Genomic DNA, 22,033 nt, shown 5'->3' on the forward strand with positions numbered 1-22,033 from the left:
GCTACTAACATCATTGAACACTCAGTTTAGGCAATTGCTTCAGGATTTCTAAGCCCCCAAAATTCCATTCCCTCTTTTTGCTACAATAGTGCCCTCTTGTGTCCATTTTGTCAACTGCACCGTGACACCCTGATATTCTTAACACTGAAGTTATGCCTGGGTGTCTACCCAGAATGAAGGTAAACAACACATCAAGACCCTCTGTATTTGTCAGGTGCTATTTTGGGGTGCTTAATTATTTTTGTAACTCTTCCCACATGGCAAAGAGTGAATATTAAATAGTACACAGATCTTTTCTTCCTGAGAGTATGGTAAAATGTGTGTGACCAAATGCACATTGATTTTCTTTTCAATAGTGTTTTGAGGCCTTATATTTGTGGTAATGATGTTTCCTGGACCATTTGGAGACATGTTTGTGAGATCAGACGCATTTGCTTCCTGCCTCCTGCTGCCTGCTGCCTGTTGCCTTAGCTGTAACCATGGCTATAGTTGTGATTAAGTTAAGAACCTAGAGCAGAATTGTTTAGCCTGTCTTGTCTTAATGTGTCTCACATATGCCCCAAGAGAGAAGCAGAGGACTGCTGGACTCACAAGAACAGGACAGATATATAGAAAATACCATGTAAAGACAGAAGTCAACTATGGAGAGACACAGCCACAAGCCTACAAATGCCAAGCAAGCCATTAGGAGCTGGGAAAGTAAAGCATGGATGAGTCTCTATAGCTCTGGAAAGAAGCGAGGCTCAGCCAGGCTTCTGATCCCTTGATTCTAGATTGGAAAACAATACCTTTGCTCCGGTCTGCGGGTCGGTGTTCAGCAAGAGCGAGGGTGAGGGCAGACTCAAAGAACGGAGACCAGACAAGGTGTGATTCAATCCTGTTTAGTCTTCAGTCTCTCTTCCTCTAAGTGTCTCCTGTCTGATTCTCCCTCTATAGTCTGTCTTCTGATCTGTTCTGTCTCTGCCTTTTATATGTCTTGTCTCTAACTCTGATCTCTATACTTCTAAGTCATACTCTTAAGTTACACACCTTTAATCTCACACACCTTTAATCTCAAGGTATCTAAACCAAGATTTTCGGAGTGTTCTCAGCTGTTGTAGGCTATTGTAATTCAAGTCTCATGTCAGGGTATATGGCTCAAGATGGCTGCAAAGCTGATAGCCGCTTTCTGTTAAAAGTTGGCCCCCAACACCTTTCTGCTGGCCGAGGTACCAAGTTTTCAGTCATTTCTTAGAACAGTAACAAGAACCTACGCATCACCACTGTGGTAGGTGAACTGGTGCTCAGAGTGTCTGTGTTCTGTTTCCTAGATGGCAGCAAAGCTTTGTCTTTTAATGGGAAAGTCATTGTGCAAAAGTGCTGTTCCTGGAGGATATGGCCAATGATTAAGCTGGAGATAAACAAGGGGGGGGGTTGTATCTTTCTGTCCCCTGGGCATTTGTAAAGTATTGTTGATGCGCTGTCAAAATGCTTTCAGATAACTATCAGTGTTAATGATAAGTTCTAGAAGCTTATATGCGGGGCTCACCATCTGCTTGCTTGTTCATTTTTCTGTAAATAAGATGTGGAAGATAAAGTGAGTGGACTCCCTAATTAGCTGCTCTGAATTCTTTCAGTGCCTGGGCTGACTTGAGCATCCAGCCGAATGACCCTTGTGGCTGTGCCAGCCATCATAAACCCCACGGACACCTTAAGATGGCTATGCAAAAGACTGTGGTTGATTTCCCTAGCTCCGGAAAAAGCAGCCCCCATCTTGGGGCATTTGTACCAGTCGTTTTGTAGCACACGCCACAAACCATTACTATCTCCTCCCTATGAGGAGTACTTCTACTGGTAGCAAGGCCATGCTTAATGTAAATCAAAAGTCCCAATGCCCATGAATGGGGCCAGAGGCAAGGCTGTGTGATAGCTGAATGAATGTCTGTGAATGGTTCAAGCAACTTTTCTTGTGCTGCATACAGGAGTAGCCTACTTTGGGTCCACTGGGATGTGCTCTCATGTGCTGCCTCCTCTGGTGATTTGACATCAAGACAAATAAAGACTACCCCAACGTCAGTTTGCCTTGCCTAATTTCAGTAGTGCAGGTGAATAGAAAACATAAAGAAGGAAACAGATAAGAACAAATTAGCCGTAAGGATGGTGGCTGGGGATGCAGAACACCTAAATAAGTTCCAACCTCCTAAAATGCCATGCTCCCTCTGTCAATTGCTTGATCTTGAGAGTCCTCAGAGCCTGATTTTACAGGTGTTGCCCTGACAGCAAAGATCTACAAGTGCATAAGAATCCAGGCTCCTGCTGGCAAGATGCTATATGACACCACTAAATTCCGTATCATGCCTAGATTTAGCTTTCTTTTCCAGATGTGTGTTCCTGAGCTTCCCACAGGCTACTACCACAGCTTGATAGTTGCAGAAAGTCCCAGAGCTTGGTTCTGATTTCTCATACCTGTCACTCTGGCTCCAGAGCAGCCCTCTTAGTAACTAATTCCCCCTTTCTGAGTCAAAAGCCCTTGCTTTTCATGGCCAACTACAAGTAACCGCCACCTGTGAAGAAGCCACCAGGTGGAACCTTTGGCACAGCCAATTGCCAGCTGAAGAAGTGGCGGTCTGTGGAAGCTGCAGATTCATTCAATGGCCATGTCTACAGGTGTGAACATACCCAGTAGAATCTGCAAAGCACAAGCCCTCCGGATGCCAGCTAATTCTACCAGGAAACCTCAATCCCATCTGCATGCATGCACCAATCCAACCTCAAGGTGGAAAGGGATGCCTGAACCCAGGGGCAATTCCTGAACCACTCTCCAATCTGAATAGTTTGAGAGTGGCTAGGGCGGGAAAAGGGAAAGAGGAAACAGGGATATCAGAGTATAGAGAGTGAGAGAGGATATCCTGCTGGCTGGGCTCTTCAGAAAAGTCACAAAGCCCTCTCAAGCCTCCAAACTGAAGAAAGCAGATTTAGAGCTGTAAAGCTTGCCGCCAAAGGGTCAGGGTACCAATACCCATTGCCTGAGGCCCACTTGGGACTGTAATATTTGTAGCACTTGGAGTCCCAACCTTGACACCCAAGGTTAACAAAAGACTGTTACATTAGAGTTCACTTGCCATGGCCCCTACCTGCCTACTGCTGCCATTCGCTGCAGTCAGCCTGGTGCTGGGAATGTTTCTTGCTAACCATGGTTTCTATCCAAATAAATCAAAAGATGCTTCCACTGGCTGAGTGGTCGCTAGGAGACCAATACCAATGTGCTTCAAAGCATAAGTGTCTTTGACGCTTAAAGTCTGTGTGTAGCTCTTAGCCCCTTCGGAGCCTGGCCTGGAAAGAAACTTCTAACATAATAAAGGCCCAGCAGATGATGGGGAAAGGCACTGGTTACAGAACCAGGGACTGATCTTACATAATCTTTTCTTGCTATAACAGAATACCTGAGACTAGGTAGCATAGGAAAAGGCTATATTTGAGCTCCTAACTCCAGAAGCTGGGAAGGCCAAGATCAGGCATCCACAGCTGAGAGCCTCATGCTAATTGCCAGTTCAAATTTGGAAGGGAGAAGGGTACACAGAGAAAGAAAAGTGAGACAAACAGCTGTGCTAACTAATCTATTCAAATGAGAAAGACATTATCCAGTTAGGAATGATCTGCCTCTATGATTCAACACCTCCCTGGAGGCCCTGCCTCTCCACATTGCTATGTTGACAAATTAGCTCTCAAGAATGTGAGTGTTTAGGGGACTGAGGGATGTTCTGTTGCTTTCGTGAGTGTACTCTTCTTTTTCAAAGAAAGCATGATACTTCACCTCTCCTTTCCTCTCTCCTCTCTTCTCCTCTCCTCTCCTCTCCTCTCTTCCCCTTTTCTCTCCTTTTCTCTCCTCTTCTCTCCTCTGCTTTCCTTTCCTCCCAGTGCCTTTTGATAGACCACAAACCAATGCATTTACATTTCTGGCACATGGTAAGTGTTCAGTAGATGAGAGACACCAATAAATACATTGAGCAATGGCCACAGAAATAAATTCAATGTATAAACTTACTCTAGAGGGTAATTCTGATGCTTTGATTTAATCAAGAATCTGTTTACTGATGCTGACTGTCCTTGCCCTCAATTGGTTTTTGATCTATCAATAAAGTTGCCATTAGCCAGTGGCTGGTCACAGGGCTAGACACTGAGAGTTGTACAGAGAGAAAGGGGACTCAGTAGTGACAGGAGATAAAGCCAACCAGCCAAGTGAGTTTTCCAGTAAGTAGTCATTGGCCACTTCCCAGACTGAGCCTTAGGTAGCAGGGGAAGGTTTGGGAGTGACCAGTCATTGAGTTAGCCAAGACATTTTAAAAATAACTGTCATGTATTCTATTTGTGGGTCTGAAATAGCTCCATGGCAGGTGTGTGCCTGCAACCAGCCAGGAGCATAAAGTGAGACAGCCAAAAAAAAACAAAAAACAAAAAACAAAAAAACAAAAAACAAAACAACAACAACAAACAAACCCTCCTGCTGCAACTTACAAGCGGCTACTCTAAGGATGGCATGTGTTTGTATGTAGTGTGATGATTGCTTGATCATTCACTCATTCAGCAAATATAGATGGAACACTTATCACTTTCCCAACCTTGTTCTAAGAGATATAATACAAGTCAACTCCCTGTCCTCTTGGACTTGATTTATAGGGAAAGACACAAGAACACTAGCAGAGATGTGGACAGATGCTCCTCACTGGCTGGCTTTTCCCATGGCTTGTTTAGCCTGCTTCTCATACCTCCCAGGATTACCTACCCGTCTTGAAATGGTACCACCCTAGTTGTCTGGACCCTCCCACATCAAACACTGATCAAGGAAATGCCCTACATACGTTCCTCTAGGGAACATGATTGGGGATTTTTCTCAATTAAGGTTCCCTCTTCCTAAAGGGGACTGAAATCTAGCTTGTGTCATGCTGACAGAAAAGTAACCATCACATTACTCGTACACACATGCAAAAATGGGCACATATACACACCTGCATGTGAATGTGATCACATTCATATAAACACAAAGAAGCGTAAATATTCATGGACTCATAAATACACACACACATTTTATTCTATACATACATATTTACAAATAATATTCACATTCTTGCATAAGTACATGCACAGAGATAAGAACATCTGCATGAGCAAACACTTGCTCACATGAAAACATATAAACAGAAGAATACATGTATGGGCATACACACTTATACATGCATTCATGCATAAATATATATGCACAGAAACACACATGCATAATTCCTAGATCAAATGAATCACATTCATTTATGTATGAAGACACAAAACATGTGTTTCTGTGTACTCTCCTGCTTCCACATAAACATGTACACATAAACACAAACCCCTTTACAAACTTTTTATGCATAAATTCACCCAAGCACATGCAGACACAAATATACATAGATAAAGCCCCATATATATATATATATGAAAAATGAACATTCACATTCATAAACATAGAAACACATGATTACATAAGCACATATACAAATCAATAGACAGGAACATATGCACATGTAACACATGAACACATGCATAATGTGTGCATACAAAATTATGTGCATCTATACACCAAATTTTATGAAAATATACATAAATATGACTAAATTTATGTAAAAATACCAAAGATATGCATACAGACATAAATACATGTTATGGCTCGAGCTGCCCCACGTTTGGGGCCCAAAATGTCTTGGACCATTCTACCCCACGCCTGAGAGGCAGAAATGTTGAGAGCCACTCTGCCCCACGTTTGGGGGCCAAAGTGTCTCGGAACACTCTATCGGTGTTGGGACCCACACTGCCAGAAGCCTTGGGGGCTAAATTGTTAGAGCCTGCACTGCCCCAAGCTGCTCCGGTCTGCAGGTCAGCGGTTCAGCAAGAGAAAGAGTAAGGACAGACTTTTCAGTCTCTCTTCTTCTCTCCAAGTCCTAGTCTTGAATTCCTAGTCCCTAGTTCCCAGACCCTAGTACCTCCAAACTTCAAGCTTCTTTCCAAGCTCCCTTCCAAGTGCCTAATACTTAATAATCATTCTTCCTCAATGCCTAATTCCTACTCCAAGTTGTACTCCAAGTTGTACTCTCTAACCTAATTCCTGGTTCAAGTTGTACTCTTTCCAAGTCTCAACTGCCTACTACTGCTTCCAAGTTCTTCCTCCAAGTTGTACTGTCTAACCTAATTCCTAGGTCCAAGTTGTACTCCAAGTTGTACAGAACTCTTCTGTCTGCCTCTCACCTTTTATATGTCTCACTTCTAAGCCACGCCTCTAAGTCACGCCTTTAAGTCATGACCTTAGGCCTTGTCTCTAAATCTGATCTCTAAGTCATGCCCTTAAGTCTCGGCTCTAAATCACAGATTTAAGTCTCACACACCCAAGGGAAGATCCTGGGTATCTAAAGAAAGATGTTATCAGAGTATGCTCAGCTGTTGTAGGTTGATGTAATCAAGTCTCTTGTCAGGGTATATGGCTCAAGATGGCTGCAAGGATGATAGCTGCCTTCTGTCAGCTCCCCACAAATACATAAAAAAATTCCATGGGTAAATAACATATACAAAGACATTTTCTACTAGCATAAACTCACATGCATACATGAACTTAACACAAATTCTCACAATTGAACTCAAACTTATGCAACAAACATAACACATATATGTAAATATATATAATATGTATGTGTGTGTATATATATATATACACACATATAATCACATTCATTCTTAACATTCATTCTTAAACATCTAACAACAAATACATAATTCTTAAATAACCATATATGCATAGGCATATAAATAATCACACATATACACATCCATGCATGTTAAAATATGCATTCACACACATGAAAATATTTAAGACACACAAACAGGCAGAAATAAACACAGAGAGAAACATAAAAACATATAAACATATGTACAAAAGGCTCCCTCATACATATTCATGCATAGCTATGTGCATATATGCTCAGACATACAACACAAAGCAAACACTATGTATGCACATATATACACACAGAAACATACATACCCATGTATTTGTGAATAGATAAATACATGAGTTCATATGTGTACACACATTATGCATACATTCATGGCCTCCCATGTGTACACAGTAAAACAGAAGCCCACAATTAGGTACATGTACACGTATGAACTTTTATGTATATAAGCATACCAATACACACATATATCTGAACACACATAGTAAAACATATCTATTTTATAGATATACACATGTGAACATTCAGCCGCACACAGCCACAAAAATATATGCATATAGAAATTGATGTGCACACAGACAGACTGTACACATACAAAGATCCATTCATACATTAACATATGTACACACATATACAGAGGGACAAATGCACACAATCAATTGTGACAATGTACAAAATATCAAGGTGGTATAAACAAAAGTACAGAACCAGTTGTGAGTTCTCACATCCACATGTACACAAAACCACAAAAGTGTGCATAAAAGTAAATATTCTCTTAAACACACACAAATGCCTACAAGAAGATGTTCACAAGCACATACATAGATGGCACACATGGGTATGCACATACAAAAGCATGTAGGTGTATACGATAATATGCACCATACCCATGAATGAAAGTTCACATACCTACACACACATTTACACATATATACAGAAGCAAACACTCATACACATGCAAACACAGAAGTAGTTTTATATACATATATATACATATATATAGTTAAACATATGTACACAACTATGGATATATGAACATATGAAAAACATAGATGGATACAGGTATGCATTCACACAAATTCAACACACACACAAACATGCACATGCCTGAATGCATACATATAAATATAATCACATGTAAACATATACACAAACACTGGAGGGCATGCAAGTTGGAACATATGAGCAAATACACATGGGCTTACACATATATGCTTACATATATGCATTATAGAAAGACATGTGCAAGTATGAATGTGCATACTTTTGTGAACATACACACTAAAAAACTATACACACCCACCAGACATGTGTACATGTAGATTTCTCCTAAACACAAATACACACTTATGCACATAAATTTGCAAACACTCTATCACTTTTACATGTGTGAAAATGTATAAATATATACACAAACATGTATAATAATACATTTTCATGTATATTCATGCACAAACACATGATAAAATAAATGTACACAAATACAGATACACACATGGACATGAATACAGGCACACACACATGTGCACATATATGCACACATGCAGGAAATGCACTTGTGCTCACACAGACACATACTCAAACACATATACAAATATACATACACAAAACATGCATATGTAAACATGCGTTAACATGAATGCATACATTTAGGTGTTCATGTTCACATTTGAAAACATGCCATACTCATGTACTTGCAAATACATGAACACACACCTGTATTCATACAAAATACCACACACACATGTACAGATATACATACCAAGGAAGGAAAGACTTATCTTGGCCCACAGTTCAAGGATATTGGCCATTATGATAGGGAAAAAGTGTGAGGTAGATGATCATGTTGTATCTGCAATCAGGAAGCAGAGAGAAAGAGATGAATGCTGGTGCTCACTCTCTCAAAACCAACAGCATGGTGACCAACAAGGCATGGTGACCCACACCTGGGGGGTCACAATTTTCCTGACTCTATTAAGTGTTTCTGCAAGCACATTCTTAGATGTATTCAGAGGTGTTTCACAGAGACTCTAAAGCTATCCAAGATCAATGAATATCAACCATCCTCCTTACAATGTGTGTTATTTTTTTCTTTCCATGACATCACATAGAGGTAATTGCACCTTTCATACAAGTTCAACAGCATTTTATAAAGACATAGTTCTTGATGCTAATAAGCACTGTGTATGGTGTGTAAAGAGCTTATGTGGGCTTTTTAAAAAGCAGTGTTATTCAGAACGGTTGAGCCTTTGAATGCACTTTCTTCCATCTCATGAGATGACTTAGTATGTTATGCATCTCCATCTTGGAATTAGAGCAAATGATCTTAAAGTGCACATTCCTTAATGTTCATAAGAATGTTCCATATTCTCTGTGTGAAAAGATGTTCCTCTGTGTGCTTGACAGAGAAGTCCTTAGACTCCTGAAAACATAATTTTCTCTTTCTGCAATGTGAAAATTTACCATGAGATGTGAATTTCATTGATCCATCAACACAAACTGATTTATAATGACAAATTTTTACTGTCCCAAAACATTATATTCATATTGCAAATAACAGCTTCTTTGTGTCTTTGAGTAATAATTTATTCTTCCCTCCCAGGAGACAACATAGCCTGAGACGTGTTTTTCACTGAGCACCAACTATTTTGTGAATACATGTTCCTTAATGGTTGCAAACACTCTGCACTGTGTGTGGGTATGGTGGAGGGGGGCCTCTTTTAAAAAGTCAAGCATTTCCAAAGCTTAGAAACATTTAAAATTCTTTAAGAATTTCTTGTGGATAGCCCCAGCCTCGTGTTTTGATGGTAGTTCCACTCCTGGGAGGGGCTGTGGAGGAGCAGTGAATATTGTGAACCTTCTGTCCAATTGAATTTGTAAAATAAAGGCTAGAGCCAGTGATTGGGTAGTAGAAGGGGAGGTGGAGAAAAAGGCTTAGGGGAGGAGTTGGAAGAGGAGGAGTTGGAAGAGGAAGTCGATGAGAGAGAGAGAGAGAGAGAGAGAGAGAGAGAGAGAGAGAGAGAGAGAGAGGCGCTACAGAGGAGCTGGATGTGGAAGGACAATGGAGAAGGAGGAGGAGAAGAACATAGCCTAGAAAAAAACGCAAGTTATAAGAGATCTGATAGCTGGGGAATAGAGTAGTGCAATGGTAAATCTGCCCAATATAGGCTTGCAGTTTAAAATCATAAATATTGAGTTGTGTTTTCCTTGACTGGACTTACTTGGGTCAGAGATTTACCTCCACAAATTGGTGCCCAACTTTTTACTTAAAACTCAACTAACCTGAGATAAAAGTTCATTGCCTCCCAACCCCTGAATACAGCTCGGCAGCCTTCTAGGCTGCACCAGCATGTATTGAAAGCTGAGTGAGTCTGAGGGCCTACAAAGAACTGCAGAGAGGCTTCCTCCCCCAACCACCAGACAGACAGCTACAGCCAGGGTCAGGAGCAGCACTCAGCCTGCAGCTGGGCTTGCTCAGTGCCCTGTAAAAACTGCAAGGAGGGACAGGTGATCCTAGAACACAACTGCCTGTGAGGTAGTTTTCAGGCACAAACAGTGAACTGAGGGCTCCGGACCAAGTAATTCTTTGATATAAAAAAGACACATAACCTTTTGATACTTAAAGATGACAAAAATAATGAATATCTTTTGGTCTTTATGTGATGATATTTCAAATGGTTTGACAGGAATTGACTTAGGGAACATAGACACCTTATCATTTATCTATATTGCAATATTTATTCTTTTGATTTATTGTTTTCTCAAAGACAGAGCCCTAGATAGAAAAATTCCTTGCCTTGGAAGAGAGATTACCAGCAACACTAGAACTAAAAGTACACGATTTTATTGGTCAAAATAAGCAACAGCAAGGAGATAGAGATAAAATTTGGAAACAAGTTCTAGCAGATAATTTACTATGCTTAGCAAATCAAAATAAGGCAGATGCTGCAATATTACAATTACAACATAAAGAGAAGCTAAGATTATGGAAGCAGGGCTTAGAACAAAAGACACAAGAAATTATAGAGCACCATGAACATCAGAAAGAGAAACTTACAACTTGGCAACAAGGCTTAGAGGAAACAGTAGAAAAAAAAGACACAAGAAATTATAGATCAGAATAAGAGACAGAAAGATGAAAATGAAGGTGGGAGACAGGAGCTTGAAAAGATGATAGAACAGAGGATGCAGCAGCTCACAGATCAGACTGAGCAGCAGAAAGAAAATAATAATGAATGGAAGCAAGACTTGGGAATAACCTTGTAAAAATTAATCAATTAAAATAAAATGGACAGCAAACTATCAGAGTACCAATATAAGGAAAGATTCAAAATGTTGAGGCAGAACCTTGAACAGAGACTACAGGAACTCAAGAAACAGGAAGAGCAACAAGAAGAGAGCTATGAAGCATGGACACAGACTTTAAGGGAAGAATTTAAAATTTCAGTTAAGGAAAATACTCAGGTAGAGACAGAAGAAACTACAGAAAATCAATCAAGGGTTATTAGAAAACACACTTTAGTCTATCCGGTTAATATACAACAAAGACCTCCAGACATTGTTCATCCACAGGGTTATGAGGAATTTGAATGGCAACCCATGGATGTGTTAGAGCTAAGAAAATTTAAGAAAAGGGTCACTAATTTTGGGATGCACTTGTCATTTGTAAAGCAAATCCTGACTTCTTGGGCTATTAAAAATAGAATAATCCCCCAAGACTGGAAAGATATGGCAAGAGCAATACTAAAACCTGCCACAAATTTACAGTGGGTTGCATGGTGAAGAGATGAGGTGAGGGAGATTGCACGACAAAATAGAGCCAGGGGAAGAGAGATTTCCACTTTGCTGAAATAGAGGTGCAGGCTGTATATGACGAAGAAACTCTGGCATTATGTAGATTGTCAGCATTAAAGGCCTGGGACAAAGTTGCAGAATCTGGGAAGAGACTTGAACCATTTACTCAAGTCATACAAGGCCCAAAAGAAACCTTCCCTGACTTTTTACAAAAGCTAACCTCAGCTGTCAAAAGGAGTGTATCAGATTCAGTAGCAAGAAAGGCAATAGTTGAGTCTTTAGCCTTTGAAAATGCAACTGCTGAACACAAGGAAGTAATAAGACCACTGAGGGTAAGGTCAGCATCAATAGATGAGTGGATCAGATACACAGCTGATGTTGGATCTTGCTCAGCTGATATGACAGTAATAGGAGAAGCTGCCACTAGACACCTAGAGATGACCCAATATTTCAAATGTTTTAATTGTGGTGAATGGGGTCATCTCAGAAATGACTGCAGTAAAAACCAAGTAATGCAAAAAAAGGGGGGCTATGCCTTCTGGAATATGTCAAAGATGTGGCAAAGGCTGACATCTGACTAGGAAATGTAGAGCAACAAAAGACAAATGGGGCAATACCCTGCCAAAAAAACAAACAAACAAACAAACTCCCAGAGGGGCCTCTCACAGGCCCCAATGCCAGGTAGGGAGAGTTCTCTTCCTCAGGACAGTTAAACCTTACTGCTTCAAAAACAGATGTTCTGAGACCAGATAAGGCTGAGGCAAGTTTTATAGACAATTCAGAAGGCCTCACAGGGAGCCAAAAACAAATATTTTGGTAAACTTCTATAGAAGATCAAAGACCAAAACTAAGAATAGTAGTAAATAATACTGAGATTGAAGGGATGGTTGACACTGGAGCAGATGTCACCATTATCTCTCCAAATTCTTGACCTGAAAGTTGGCCACTTCAAGAAGTAGACATCCAGTTTCAAGGACTTGGGACTTTATCCAAAATAAAACAAAGCACCAGATGGCTGAAATGTATAGGCCCAGAAGGTCAGGTAGGAAACTGAGGCCATACTTGGCTGATATAGCTATTAACTTATGGGAAAGAGATCTATTACAGCACTGGAACACCCAAATTAATATCCCCTCAGTGTCAGTGTCTAGTCATGAAACCCATTAGGCTCCTAATAAAAATTTTAAAGTAGTTAGGAAACATTATCAAAGGCAGTCACAGACTGTCCGAGCTGTCCATAAACAAGATACAACAGAGGCTGACAATTTAGCTCTACCCCAAGAGTCATTGCTGCCAAGACACCAACAGCCTTACCACTAAGGTGGTTGAGTGATCAACCCATTTGGATTGAGCAATGGTCTATGACAAAAGAAAAACATTCCACAGGTTCTTGTTCCCTGCACTTGGTCTGGAAGATATTTATAGTTTTGTGCTTCTTTAACCCAGACCAATACAAAAAGCTTAATAAACACATTATTCCATGCTTATACACATTGTATCTTTTGTGTCTTGGGGGGGAGCGACATTTTTCTTCCCTTCCATGAGAGGACTCTAGTTTCATCCAGCTTCAGAACAAATTGATTAATGAGCACACGTTCATTAGCGCTCATAGCTGCTGTGTTCACTATGGAAGGGCTTCATGTTTGCATCTCTGAGGTGAGAAGTCTGTCAGATCCTTAATGATGTGCTTTCCTTTCCTTAATGAGATCATTCAGTTTGCAATCCATCATTCATGCACAATCAGACCAAACTGTTTAGCAAAATACATTTTTTGGTGCTCATAATTGCTGTGTTTACTCCATGAAATACACTTGCTTGAGCCTGTGAGAATACAAGGCTGCCTGTAGTATAAGTATGTGTTTTCTTCTTCCATTCCCTGAGACTATTCACTATGTGACATCATTAGTTAAGCATTTCCCACAAACTGGTAAGAGCAAATTCCTTGCTTCTAGCTAAACTTTGACTCAGGGTATGAGAGGCCCCTGGCTTTTGATTTAAGGGGGGGTGGTGTTCTGGTGTCTGCCAATGTGCTTTCTCTTCCTTTGCCTGAAATAGATTGGTGTACTATGCATATTTCATTGTGTGAACCATTTCAGAACACACTTCCTAATGCTCCTGAATGTTGTGTGTGCTCTGTGAAGATCACCTTCTTTGAGAAAGAAAACAGGAAGACACCTAATAATGCATCTTCTACTTCTTTCCCATGGTAGAGCCTGGTATTTCTCTCCCAAGGCAGGGCACAGCATATAGTGCTGCTTTTATCCAGCACCAACACTGTTCAAAAAGTGCATGTTCCTCAGTATTCATAAATTTTGCATTCACTATCTCAAAAAAAAAAAACTCATTGGAGTTTTACAAAGTGAGCCAATTTGAAACCTGAAAAAAAAAAAATCTGCGTTATTCAATGAGAAAGATGTGATGTCTTTTTTCTTCACAACCAACAAAAAATGTTTTGTGAAGACATGAATAGCATATTAGGTACATGAAAAGCATCTTGTTTGTGCCTTTGAGAAAGAAGAGTGTCAGGTACCTGATAATGAGATGTCTTCTTTGTTTCCATGGGAGCAGTCAGTGTATAAAATATCAAAAATCGACATGAAGTGTCATAAAGACATACCCCTTACTGCTCATAAGCACTGTGTGTGAAAAGGCAACTTGTCTCTGCCTCTGAAAGAGATGGTTGCCCACAGATACTGCACTCACTCGATGCAGGAAGCTTGCAGGAACTTTTGAAGCAGTGAGGTCTCTCATAGCTAGAGAATGTGGCTGCTCTTTCTTTCATTCCATGATCTAACTCAGCATGTGCCGAAACTTTGACAGAGAATCACCATGAAATATTTTCTAGGCCCATACTACTTCTTGCTCATAGTTTATGCAGCATGTGGGAAAAAAAAAAAAAAAAAAAAAAAAAAAAAAAAAAAAAAAAAAAAAAAAAAAAAAAAAAAAACTTGTTTCTATCTGAAAAATAAAGAAGATTCCAGGCTGGGAAGATGGCTCAGCAGTTACAAGTGCTTGCTACTCTACCAAGAGGACCAGAGTTCAGGTCCCAACATGTATATTGGGCTGTTTTTAAAGTTCTATATAAGTCTAACTCCAAGGGACTCTGACACTTTCTCCTGAATTCTATAGGCATTTGTATACACACACACACACACACACACACACACACACACACACAATATTTTAAAAAACGATAGGTAAGTGAAAATGTGACTCCTTTTACTGGTTATAAATTTTGTGTGTGGTGCATCACTCACCCTACATCAGAACAAAACCCTTTGTTAAGGACATATTGTATATACATCAGAATAAAACTGTTCACAAGAACATTTCATTGTTTGCTGCGCTGAAGCTTCTGTTTATTGGGTGAAAGCACCTTGTCTGTGACCCCTTGAGAAGAAGTGCCCATCACCCCACAGTGTGCTCTTCTTCCTTTTGTTTAGTGCATTAGCATGTATGCTTCCTTCATCCAGCATCGACAAACCTCGTTCATGAGCACTATACTTGGGTTTTTTAGAAATCTTTATCAATCCTTTGAAAACATAATTTTCTTTTTCCCTAGTGAGCATAGCAAGCTCTTGAAGCGCCAGGCCCACACATTTCCCTGTGGAGCACAGTCTGCCTGGGAGACTCCAAAGAAGACTGCAGGCCTTCAGTGCTCTAGCCTTGGATCATGCAAATCAGAACTGCATGGGAGGCCCTGTCTTAGGGTTTTGCTGCTGTGAATAGACACCATGACCAATGCAAGTCTTATTGGTGACATTTAACTGGGGCTGGTTTACAAGTTCAGAGGTTCAGTCCATTGTCATCAAGGTGGAAACATGGCAGCATCCAGGCAGGCAAGGTTCAGGAGGAGCTGAGGGTTCTACATCTTCATCTGAAGGAAGCCAGGAACAAGATTAGGCATCCTCAAGCCATTATGAGGAAGATCTCCAAGCCCACACCCACAGTGACATCCTTCTTTCAACAAGGCTACACCTTCTAATAGTGCCACTCCCTGGGACAAGCATATGCAAACCATCACAGCCCCCAACTCTACAAATTTCCCCAAAGAGCACATGATTCCTTGGAAGTTCCAGCCTTCTGGTTCCCCTGGTGAGCACAGCCTGCATACAAAGCTCCAGCCTTGCTTGTTATTCTCATAAAAATTGTGAGCTTAGGAGACTCCAGACATGCCCAAAGCACAAGTAGAGACTGTACACATGGAAGGCTTCAACTAGGCCTGTCACCCTAGTGAACACTGTTTTCCCAGGATGCTTCAGCCATGCCCATTGCCCAGGTGAGGATTCTGAATCTGGGAGGCTTCATACACACCCATTGCCCTGATGAGGCTGAATGTCCAAGAGACTTTACCTTCACTGACCTTCCCAGTGTGCAGATGTGCCCAGCGGTCTCCAGTCTTTTTCAGTGCCCAGGTAAAGAACGAATGCCTGAAGGTCTCCAACCCTACTCATCATGCTAGATAGCACAGAATGTCCAAAGGCCTCAAGTACTTCACATTGCAGCAGTGGATCAATGAATCCACGAGACTTAAGTCTTCATTCCATCTCTTTAGCAAATACAGAGCACCAGTAAACTTCAGCACTCCCAATTAGCCCAGTGAGGTCAGCACATCTATGAGAATTCAGTCTCTCCTTGTCACCCAGGTAAAGTGTTCCAAGGAGGCCTCAGCCTTGCCAGTCACCCTGGTGATGTGAGAATATTCACAAGGCTTAAGATCCAGCCACTATGCTTATGCGAACAACACGCTCAAGAGGCTATAGCTCCACCTTTCACTGAGGTAAGGTGAGCATGTCCGCTGAATTTCCAGCCACATCCCTCAAGTGATTAGCAACCTAATACCTCATGAATATGGTACTTGCATTCTGAAGTAACAAGATTGAGTTAAGATAAATTAAAAACAAGTAAATTCAATGGAATCTAGCTTCAGAAGCATGCACCATAACGCAAAAACGCAAGCGATATGGAAACTAAGGCACCATAACGCAAAAACGCAAGCGATATGGAAACTAAGGCACCATAACGCAAAAACGCAAGCGATATGGAAACTAAGGCACCATAAATCCTACAAATATTTTTCAACCATATAGTAAAATATATGATATATAGTAAAATATATATAATATATAGTAAATATATGATATATAGTAAAATATATATAATATATAGTAAAATATTGATATATAGTTAAAATATATGATATATAGTAAAATATATGATATATAGTAAAATATATGATATATAGTAAAATATATGATATATAGTAAAATATATGATATATAGTAAAATATATGATATATAGTAAAATATATGATATATAGTAAAATATATAATACATAGTAAATATATAATACATAGTAAAATATATAATACATAGTAAAATATATAATACATAGTAAATATATAATACATAGTAAAATATATAATACATAGTAAAATATATAATACATAGTAAAATACATAATACATAGTAAAATACATAATACATAGTAAAATACATAATACATAGTAAAATATATAATACATAGTAAAATATATAATACATAGTAAAATATATAATACATAGTAAATATATAATACATAGTAAAATATATAATACATAGTAAAATATATAATACATAGTAAATATATAATACATAGTAGAAAATATATAATACCTATTAAAATACATAATACATAGTAAAATATATAATACATAGTAAAATATATAATACATAGTAAAATATATAACTACATAGTAAAATATATAATACATAGTAAAATACATAATACATAGTAAAATACATAATACATAGTAAAATACATAATACATAGTAAATATATTAATACATAGTAACATATATAATACATAGTAAAATACATAATACATAGTAAAATATATAATACATAGTAAAATATATAATACATAGTAGAATATATAATACATAGTAAAATATATAATACATAGTAAATACATAATACATAGTAAAATACATAATACATAGTAAAATATATAATACATAGTAAAATACATAATACATAGTAAAATACATAATACATAGTAAAATATATAATACATAGTAAAATATATAATACATAGTAAAAATATATAATACATAGTAAATACATAATACATAGTAAAATACATAATACATAGTAAAATATATAATACATAGTAAAATATATAATACATAGTAAAATATATAATACATAGTAAAATATATAATACATAGTAAAAATATATAATACATAGTAAAATATATAATACATAGTAAAATATATAATACATAGTAAAATATATAATACATAGTAAAATATATAATACATAGTAAAATATATAATACATAGTAAAATACATAATACATAGTAAAATATATAATACATAGTAAAATACATAATACATAGTAAAATATATAATACATAGTAAAATATATAATACATAGTAAATACATAATACATAGTAAAATACATAATACATAGTAAAATACATAATACATAGTAAATATATAATACATAGTAAAATATATAATACATAGTAAAATATATAATACATAGTAAAATATATAATACATAGTAAAATATATAATACATAGTAAAATATATAATACATAGTAAAATATATAATACATAGTAAAAATATATATACATAGTAAAATATATAATACATAGTAAAATATATAATACATAGTAAAATATATAATACATAGTAAAATACAAATACATAGTAAAATATATAATACATAGTAAAATACATAATACATAGTAAAATATATATACATAGTAATAAAATACTAGTAATACATAGTTAATTAATACTAACATAGTAAAATACATATACATAGTAAAATACATAATACATAGTAAAATACATAATACATAGTAAAATACATAATACATAGTAAAAATACATAATACATAGTAAAATACATAATACATAGTAAAATATATAATACATAGTAAAAATACATAATACATAGTAAAATACATAATACATAGTAAAATATATAATACATAGTAAAATATATAATACATAGTAAAATATATAATACATAGTAAAATATATAATACATAGTAAAATATATAATACATAGTAAAATATATAATACATAGTAAAATATATAATACATAGTAAAATATATAATACATAGTAAAATATATAATACATAGTAAAATATATAATACATAGTAAAATATATAATACATAGTAAAATACATAATACATAGTAAAATACATAATACATAGTAAAATACATAATACATAGTAAAATACATAATACATAGTAAAATACATAATACATAGTAAAATATATAATACATAGTAAAATATATAATACATAGTAAAATATATAATACATAGTAAAATATATAATACATAGTAAAATATATAATACATAGTAAAATATATAATACATAGTAAAATATATAATACATAGTAAAATATATAATACATAGTAAAATATATAATACATAGTAAAATATATAATACATAGTAAAATATATAATACATAGTAAAATATATAATACATAGTAAAATATATAATACATAGTAAAATATATAATACATAGTAAAATATATAATACATAGTAAAAATACATAATACATAGTAAAATACATAATACATAGTAAAATACATAATACATAGTAAAATACATAATACATAGTAAAATACATAATACATAGTAAAATACATAATACATAGTAAAATACATAATACATAGTAAAAATACATAATACATAGTAAAATACATAATACATAGTAAAATATATAATACATAGTAAAATATATAATACATAGTAAAATATATAATACATAGTAAAATATATAATACATAGTAAAATATATAATACATAGTAAAATATATAATACATAGTAAAATATATAATACATAGTAAAATATATAATACATAGTAAAATATATAATACATAGTAAAATATATAATACATAGTAAAATATATAATACATAGTAAAAATATATAATAGCATAGTAAAATATATAATATATAGTGCAAATTATAAAAAATATAAACGACCTCCAGTAAAAGTGAACTAAATAGTGAAATCCTGGTGGTTGTGGGGCACTTAAAGCAGTGGTTCTCAATCTGAGAGTTCAAACCTCTTTGCCAAACCTCTATGTCCAAAAGCTATTTCCATTCTATTATGATTCATAGCAGTAGCAAAATTACAATTATAAACTAGCAACAAAAATAATTTTATGGCTGAAGGCTACCACAATATGAGAAACTGTATTGAAGGGCTATAGCATTAGGAACTGACTTACAATGATTATAAACACTTATAATTATTTCAAAGGAGAAATACAAACTCCTGAAAGAATCTAGGAGAACACAAACAACTGGATGAAGTAGTGTGTAGGTACATAATACAAAAAAAGGAAAACAGTAAGAGAGAAATAGTGAAGAAAACTAAAGTGAAGCACTGGACATAGGCAGCATAATAATCCAAAATTTAAAGTTCTTTACAAAGCCTCGCCAGTAGAATCAAAGGGAGAACAAAATATCTGCACTTAAGCACAAGGCAGAGAAGTTGGAACATTTCATTGAGACAAAGACAAATCAATAAAAAGAGATGATCCAGACTTTCAGAATATAGGTAACACTACATGTAGAGCAAATATAAAAATCATGGCCAATAAATAAATAAACAAATAAATAAATAAATAAGATTTCCTTTCTAAATAAATAAAAAACCTTTAATGAAACCATAACAGAAGATTTCTCTAAGCAAAGAATGGCCAGTCCAGATACAGGACATATGAAGAACACCATGCTGACAGGACCAGAAAATAATATCTCCTCACCATATTAAACCACTAATTTTTCAGAACAACAACAGAAATGTACATTGACAGTGGTGAGAGAGAAGTACCAAGACAAATAAAAAAAGGAGGCTTGCCCAGATGACAACAGATTTCTCAACAGAAACTCTAAAAGCCAGGGGCAGTTGGCATGATGTTTCAAAACTGCTTGGCGGCAGAAAATCAATTCTACAAAATTGTTTTCTGAGCTCCTCATGTGATCCATGATACACACACGTATCATGGAACAACAAAATTGAACAATGAATGGAATTGTTGAGGAAGTCAGGAGAAAAACCAAATTATTTCTTCTAAAAATAAATAAAAATAAAACCACAACATACTCAAATGTGTGAAATACAGTGCAAGTAGTCGTAAGAGGGATGCTTGTGAGCTGTAAGTGCTAACACTAAAAAGTCCAAGCAAAAAGGTTGTAAGGTTCAGGGGAACAAGAAATCTGCTATGAGATTGTGTCTCCTAGAAATAAAAGAGAAGCTTTAGCCATGATACTGAAACAATATGGCTGGATAAACACATTGGGACACCTCATCTAGGATTACTTCTGCTTAGGGCCAGTACAGTGAGCATCATTTAACTCTTCACATGGAAAAAACTTAAAATGAAAAAAAAAGTATAAAATCGAAAACTTTGCATTAAGTATTGGCAACTAAAAAGTTAGAGTGGTCCCAAATAACTTAATGATATACCTTTACTGAGCAGGAAAAAGAAAAGAAAGGAAAAGAAAAGAAAAAACAGATTATACCCAAAATCAGTATATAGAAAGCAATAAATATTTTCAGGGTGTAAATTAGTAAAATTTTTAAAAATCAATGACTCAATGCAACAAGTAATAGGGAGGGAGGGAGGGAAAGAGGGAGGGAGAGAGAGAGAGAGAGAGAGAGAGAGAGAGAGAGAGAGAGAGAGAGAGAGAGAAGTTAAGAGACAAAGGGGCAGCGAACCGGTGGTGGTGCAGTGGCTAAGGCGGCTGCCTGCAGAGGGCGCGGGCCTCCAGCATCTCCAAAGTCTCATAGAAAAAAAAAAAAAAAAAAAAGTTTCTTTTTTTACGGAGACCCGCCAATATGGGCCGCAGCCGCATTCGCACCAAGACTGTGAAGAAGGCGGCCAGGGTCATCATCATCATCGAGAAGTACTACACGAGCCTGGGAAATGACTTCCGCACCAACACGCGCGTGTGCGAGGAGATCTCCATTGTCACGCATCTGATGAAGCAGATTCAGAGAGGTCCTGTGAGAGGTATCTCTATCAAGTTGCAGGAAGAAGAGAGAGAGAGGAGAGAGATAATTATGTTCCTGAGGTCTCAGTCCTAGACCAGGAGATCATTGAGGTAGATCCTGACACCAAGAAAATGCTGAAGCTTCTGGACTTTGGCAGTCTCTCTAACCTTCAGGTTATTTAGCCTACAGTTGGGATGAATTTCAAAACACCACGTGGAGCTGTTTAGTCTGTTATGCCATATTTTCAATAAACCTGAAAAGAAAACAACAAAAAAGATACAAATGAAACTCAAAAAAACACAAGGACATGGAAAATCTAAAATAAAAAGGATGAATGTTTAGAGGTACATGATCTCCTAAATTAAATCAACATAATATAATTTGAACAGCTATATAACAATCACCAAGACTGATACAATATCCCAAATAAAAGCAATTCAAGTCTAAATAGATATATTGTTGAATTCAACCTA

At 36.5% G+C, this 22,033-nt stretch overlaps 1 pseudogene; it reads left to right on the plus strand.

Moving 5' to 3' along the window:
• The first annotated feature begins 21,404 nt into the window (after positions 1–21,404).
• Positions 21,405–21,812, plus strand: LOC117713428 (small ribosomal subunit protein eS17 pseudogene; annotated as a pseudogene).
• Positions 21,813–22,033: the final 221 nt, after the last annotated feature.

The sequence above is a fragment of the Arvicanthis niloticus genome, chromosome 8 (assembly GCF_011762505.2).
Source record: "Arvicanthis niloticus isolate mArvNil1 chromosome 8, mArvNil1.pat.X, whole genome shotgun sequence".
Lineage (NCBI taxonomy): Eukaryota > Metazoa > Chordata > Mammalia > Rodentia > Muridae > Arvicanthis > Arvicanthis niloticus.